Source organism: Miscanthus floridulus, chromosome 14 (genome assembly GCF_019320115.1).
Source record: "Miscanthus floridulus cultivar M001 chromosome 14, ASM1932011v1, whole genome shotgun sequence".
NCBI classification, from domain to species: Eukaryota; Viridiplantae; Streptophyta; class Magnoliopsida; order Poales; family Poaceae; genus Miscanthus; species Miscanthus floridulus.
This window is the reverse complement of record NC_089593.1, coordinates 1,614,136-1,621,192: the sequence shown is the minus strand read 5'-3', so window position 1 is coordinate 1,621,192 and position 7,057 is coordinate 1,614,136. Positions and strand designations below refer to the sequence as shown.

Below are 7,057 nucleotides of genomic sequence, written 5' to 3'. Positions count from 1 at the left end.
TTCTAATTGAACATGAATCTCAAAAGGATGGATCTAGCTACAAATGTAATGTTGCAAGTAGTTTTTTTATAATAATAGTATAACACACGGTTACATATAAATTATAATGATATTATTTTCTCGTGCAACGCACGGGCATGATTCTAGTATATACATATAATTTTCAAATAAGATGTTCAAATTAAATTTTGATTGCACCATTGGATTTTTTTTATTGAGATCTTTAAAATAATACCACACTTGACCATGTTTTGAAGGAACTTTTTTTGAATATTTTTTAAATGCTACGATAATTTTTTGTGACCGTGGAACAATGGTTTCAATTTAATAATAAAATTGTTCCGCCTCCAGGAAAAAAATGTTCTGCATAGAAAATTATCCAAATATATCCAAATGCGGTCTTGTTTTGAAGATCGATCATAAGTGCAATCAAAATTTGATTTAGACACTTAGTTTAAAAACTATGAGATTTTTCTTCAACATTTTTTTTGTTTACTAGTGAAAATGCACGTGCTACACACACGTGGATATCAAAAGAAAACTCTACTTTGAAACAATAGGATAATACCCTGATTTAGAATCAACTACCAAGCTGCTATACAATAAATTACAGCTACATTACAAACCCCTGATGCATGAAGTGCATAAACATTTCAGTTAAGCTAATATCCCCATCTATCACATCAAACCACTTGCAGAGCTTGTGATTGAAGTATGTTGACACTTGACAGTGTAGCTTGCCTACCCTCTTACCATCATCAAAATATGTCTTCCTTGTGTTCTTGGATGCTTAGTATAATCTCACCATCTTCCCATTCCTCTCCTACTACTCCTCACATCCTCATAATATAAAATAAAGATTGTCAAAGAAACCTTACTAAATTTTTGATTTACTAAAAGAAACTTTAGATACTTTAGAAGCTTGGAAGTTACCAAAAAGGCTTGTACTCAAAGCTGTTTTTTTTGGATCAGTGTTTGCTCACTAAACTTACTTTTATTAGCCCATAGTAAAAAAAAGAACTATAATATGTAGGATAGTATATAGAATAGAACAATATCATATCTAGCCTATGAAGATTAGCAGTAAAAGGAGAGTATAAAGTTGGAAATTCTTCCTATGAAAACCTCCATTGCCAATGCGTGAATTGCAATCTTTGTTGAGTATTACACCCGATTGCATTATGGATATCAATTTGCCATTCAACTGAACCTTCCTCCAATAGGGATTATTGTTGCACCATTTTAATTGGAATTTTCTTCCATCATGGAGTAGTTCTCCTTCCCCTATTGCTTTGTAAAACTTATTCTTAAGTTGGTCAGCAAGCTCTTTGTTGGCTCAGTGCAATATATCAGGTGGGGACGTCTCTTCCCCTCCGTTTTTCTGTCAAAAAAGTGGAAAGATAAAGTAATTTGTTTTACAGTTTTTAATCTGAGAGTCTACTCCATTGACTATATCGGAGCGTAATTAAAGAAAAAATTTACCATCTTATCCCCATTGCCGTCAAAAGCAATGTTCTTGGCCCAAGGAGCATCACCCTGTGTAGATCATGCCTGAAGGCATGCATCACCCGTCCACCTTGCTCTCTTGCTCCCTATCCAATTCTAGCTCCTGTCAATATCATTTGTTCATGACAATTAACCGAATGAAATAAACTCAACTAAAGATCTCGATAACCCATCTAAATCCCTCACAAGCAACATTAGACAAGGGAGGGAGCCCTCTATGGTTCACTTCCGCATTGGGGTTTCAGTTGAACTGACAAAAATCGGTAATCAGTTTTCTCTCTGCTGAAGAATAAAAAATAGGTAGGAGCTCCCCTGCCAGCAGATCTTTTGCCGTGTAAAATAATGTTTTACAACCTTGCTAAGACATACACTAAGACAAACATATTGAAGAACGTTACTGTTAATTTGATTAGATGAAATCATGAAATTGGTGTGTAGATTTTTATTATTTCTTGAAACTCCACATATAGCATTAAACAAAGTTCAACAACAATAATAATATAATAGTAGATAAATAAATTTTGGATGCAACTGAACAGATTATTAGTTACCTGGCACAAATCTTGTCGAAGTAGATAACAAAACCTGCAGGAGACAAGAAGCACCAAAATGTCGACCGTGCCAATCATCATCAACAATAATCAAATCAACTCATGGAAACCTGCTGCGAGATGTCAATTTACAGCATGAGTTACTTGCCGCTGAGCCCCGCCTTCGGCCTCCCTCTGCAGGTCAACAACAATCAGCGCCTGCGTCACTCCGTCCTATCCGCCGTCGGCTGCATCGCGCACCAACACCATCCAAATCCAGTAATAGAACACAGTACCAGTGTGTGCGCGAAAGCCAGGAGGGAGGGGTTGTGAACCGGAGAAGAACGTACCGGCGATGGAGTCGTCGTCCTCGGTGCGCCGAAGAGGAAGCAGATGGCATGGAAGATCTCGACGGCGGGCGGGAAGACGATGCCGCCGCCGGTCGAGGTCGGTGTTGATAATGGGCCGGTCGACGACGCAGAGCCCTGCAATGGAGTCCTTACACACAACACACCTCCGTGGTGCTACCGGTGATGAGCCCGCTCGGCGCTTCCCCGCCTGACGGCCCGTCGTCCATCGTGCCGGCAACAGTGGCGTCCCCGGCGCCCCCGCGAGGGCATGCGCGTCCGGGACTATGGTGCGTCGTGAATTCTGCGAGTGGGTAGCGGGAGAGGGGGCGGGGTGGAGGAGGAGATCTGTACTGCGTGATTGTTACGGTGGAAACAGAGAGAGAGGCGTGGGTCGGGAAGGGAGGGTGGGTACGTGGGCGGAGCGACGCGGCGGTTTCCTTCGGCCTCTGCCTTCGCCTAGTCAAGCCGCGGGTGGGTACGCGGGCGGGTACGTTCGTCGTAGGTGAAAAAAAAATGCCGACCAAGGCGTGGTCCATACGGGAGATGAGGCAAAACACACTGTCACATAAGTATCGTCCCTCCGCGGTCCACCCGTCATTTGTACCTTAAGCGTTGGATGGAAAATCAAGATAGGTCCAACGGAGGAGATCTTGGGTGGGTAGGAGATTTTTAGGTAACACGTATTTTGTAATTCATTCGCTCCTTTATAGTATAGATATATACGGATTCCTAGATGTGGGCCCAGGGGTGGGCGGTGGCTGGACAACGAGTGAATACTACTTTCTTTTTCTCCGGACTTGTTCGAAACCCACCTTAAGTCAATTTCAACGAGCCAAGCCAAAAGTAAGTGCAATTGAAGCAATTTTAAAACGAGCCACAAGCCTGCTCAATGAGCTTTTTGTCCAACCCTACTGGTTAAAGACTGCCTAGGCAGTGTATAACCCCCTCCCCTGCAGGGCATCACCGCCGGTTTTGGGGGTCAGCAGTGGTAAGTCGGTGGTGATGGGACCCCCCCTCCCCAAAAAAAGCCCTCATCAACGACGGTTTTGAACCGGCGATGACACTCACCTCTCCCCCTCCCCACCCACCATCACCGTAATTGTTTCATGGGCCGGCGGTGATGGACCACCTATTCAACAAGGTAGGAATTAAATAAGTGGGTAGAAAACAACCTTCGAGTCAAATTTGGGCCTCTCCTTGATCCATTGGGTGAAAAGAACCTCTAAAATGAAAGAAAGAGCCTTTCCATCAAATTGATCAACCCAAAAATAAAATTTAGCCAATAAAATAAGTTGGAAATTGAATGGGCTGATAGTTACCAACCTTAGAATAAGTGAGTGATAGGCATTTTTCAAAAAAATGGGAGCCTTCATGTCCAATTGGGTGAAAACAGCGGTAGTAATGGTGAAAAAATGGTACAATCTTGGGTAGAAAATGAGGAAGGTGCAGAGAAGAAGAGGGGAGTATATATAGCCTCAACCCCCCCCCCCCCCCCTCACCGCCGATTATAATCTTCAACTAGTTGTGAAAATCCCCCTTCGCCACCAGTTCAAGCTACAAATTGTTAATGAAGGGGGAGGGCATCACCGCCAGTGAGCCCATCTCGTAATGGGTACACGCGGGTGCCCCGGTCCTGATGTCGCACGCGCACATGAAGCCTTTGTCATCGGCAGTGAGGCCGATGACCGAGCCGAGCTCCGGGACGTGGAGCCCGTAACCCTAGAACGGCAGCTGCCACGTCCCCTCCGCCCGCCATGTCAGAGTGCCGTGCTCGTCGGCGGCGTCCAGGGAGAAGCTTGTTTCATTGTTGCTGAAGCTAGCCACAGTAACTCTGTCATGATCTAGTATCCTATTAGCTTCAGTGAAAACAGGCAACGATGTGTTGCTCTGCATCCTACAGTACAATTCCTTACCCTCGTGTTGCTGCTGCGCGTGTCTATCCATCTCACACCGCTTTTAGCTGCGGCGTGCTCCGGCTCAACAGGTTCTTCTTCGCCATCTGGTCCGCCACTGGTCGCTGCTCTTCATCATATCTCCAGATTGACTGCATGAGTCAAGTTCATTTTTTTCGTCAGATGTTGTGCCGCAATTGACAACATTAGTCAGACCGGGAATTAGCTAATAAGTATCGATGAAATCGCAGTTCCATGCCGTCAAACAAGCATCAGCAAGGTGGCAACTTGCCGACAACACCCTGAACAACTACTTAAAGGCTGTGCTGTACAGCATGGACAGCCACATTTTCAGTTTCTTGTCAGACGCCAAGTTTCTTGAAGATGTTCTTTTTCCCCACAAAACTGTGCCCGCCCCGAATGGCACTGCTAAATAAATATGTTGAAAAGGCACTAGTAATGTAAGGAGTAGCAATGGCGCGATCGAAATCATTATTCGTATTAGAAGCTATAGCAGTTCTGCTTTTCGTTGGACAGTGTACTGAGACAGCACAATCAGACTAGAAATTTTTGCAATGAACAGATGAAATCCTTATTTCCTCTGAAAAAAAAGGTTACAATGGCACAGTGCTGCCAGTATCCTAAATCCTGCACAAGCTACTGTTCCATTTGTAGCTACAGCATGAAACACCACATTTTCAGTTTCTTGTCAGACACTGTTTCTTGAGAAATTTTGTCAGGATTGTGTTGAATTGGCGTTGCTCCAGCACATCTTTACAATGTTTCTGGCCCTGCAAATAACTACACACAGTCAATGCCATGTATGTACTCGACTCTTTAGATACGACAATAACGAATCTGAAGGAAAATCGGACGGGGGGAAAGAAAAGGAAAAAAACAAGAGGAAGTTGCGGGAGTAAATTTTCTGGCGCTTTTGCCTGACTAACAAATATTTCCGTGCGTTACAACGGGAGAAAAAAGACTATCAAACATCCATGGAAAACAACAGGAATGATACTTTATCTATTGATATTTTACCTTTTCAATAAAATTAAAAGCTATAATTCATTTATGATGATCATGGCATCCATAATATAAGCTAATGTTAGCTGTAATAAAACATTGTCCTATTAAGTCCATATAAAATTGAAAATACAATCATGATAATTTTTTTCCCGTTACAAACCATATACATTGATACTCAAATATCGAGTTCTATGACTTCCTTTTTGGACTCATAATCAAGAATTGGTCTATCCGCTTATGATTATGATGGGAGACATCTCTAAGTTTTTCACATGTAACCCTGGTCAGAGATTGCATTGGTAAATATATATAGTTTAGAGACAAATTTATTTGGACCAGATCGAACAATAAACTGGTCAATATTTCAGTTTAAAGTTTGATTAGTTAGACCAAAATTTTAATAGGTTGTAATAAGATAATTTTTTCTATTCAAAATAGCATTAACATCTTGGTAGTGGAAATCTCTTCTTAAAGAGGGTCCAGAGTTTAAAAGATCCACACTCTATTTTCCATGTGCTAGTTCTCATCTTAGAGAGATGCATTGACTTAAGACTGAATTAGACAATAAACTGCTGTAACATGATGGTGAAAAACTTTGTTTCTTAGAAAAAAAGCTAATAATGGAAAGGCCCATAATATTATATTTATTTATTATTTATTTTTGAGTTTATGGAAAAAACAAAAACCACATGATCTATTATTTATTTTTGAGTTTATGAAAAAATAAAAACAACAGGAGCGAAGGAATTAGGAAAGGACGAAAAAATTGAATGGGAGAAATAGGGAAAAAACGAAAAAGACAATGCAAGCTAAAAACAGAGAAAAATGGAAACGGAACAATAGAAAAATTGGACAAGAAAAAATAAATGGGAAAAAAGAAAAAAAAGACAAACGGAACAACAGGAAGAAAGGAAGAAAAGCGTGAGAAGAGAAACAAACAGAATCAGACTCTAAGTTGTAAGAAATAGAAACGCACCTGGAGCCAATGTTCGATGAAAAAAACAGAAATGGACTCTTCAGAAGAAACAAAAACGGACAATAGATTAACGAAAAAGAATACCGAATTCATCAAAATATCATCCATAAACATAACCACGAACTTGTCAAGCTCGGACATGAATACCGAATTCATCAAGTACATGAAGTAGGCAGGAGTGGAAGGCAGAATCTGAAGAAAAAACTCCTTGGGAAGGTGCCCAGATAGTTGCTTTTGAGGTGTTGAGCCAGATATGTCAGCAACACGGGGATGAGCATACCGGAAGTGCCGCTGGTACTTTTCCTCGGGTGGATCCATCCACAGTAGTTTGGGCACAGCGCAACCGTAATGCATTGATCCGAGACCGGGATGAGCGGGCAGATAGTTCTAGTCCTGCTATGAGTGCAATGTTTGTCGTGATGAAGATGTTCTATACTCATTAGGATACCCGGGACTTCTGGCAGGAGTCCTATACCACTTGCATGGATAGGCTCATGAGGGCCGAAGCTGCACAACGTAAGTTGAGGAAGCGTGTTCACAAGCACAAAAAGACAGCAAGTGAGGCTCGATGGGACACCGATCAACCTTATGTAGCATTGGGAGAACTCCACACTTAGATGGAACAAGTCGATCAGCAGAGAGCTGCCGCCCAAGCGACAAGAGCTGATGATCAGGCAGTGCTAGCAGGACTACGGGAGCAGCTGGAGGCCGCTCGCGCCGAGGCACTCATAGCTACACACTAGCGGATCCAAGCAAACAACCGTGCCGCCATGGCAG

General features: G+C 42.3%; 1 long non-coding RNA gene across 2 annotated transcripts; it reads right to left on the bottom strand.

Moving 5' to 3' along the window:
- Window positions 1-469: 469 nt before the first annotated feature.
- LOC136505492 (uncharacterized) lies at window positions 470-2,769 on the bottom strand. 2 transcript variants are annotated; one of them, XR_010771227.1, is made up of 4 exons: window positions 2,387-2,769; window positions 2,058-2,284; window positions 1,483-1,609; window positions 470-1,381 (listed from the first exon to the last, which is right to left on the bottom strand). It is a non-coding gene; the product is annotated as an uncharacterized lncRNA (long non-coding RNA). The 2 variants fall into 2 exon arrangements; XR_010771226.1 differs by having other exon boundaries at window positions 2,058-2,769.
- Between the last annotated feature and the right edge of the window lie 4,288 nt (window positions 2,770-7,057).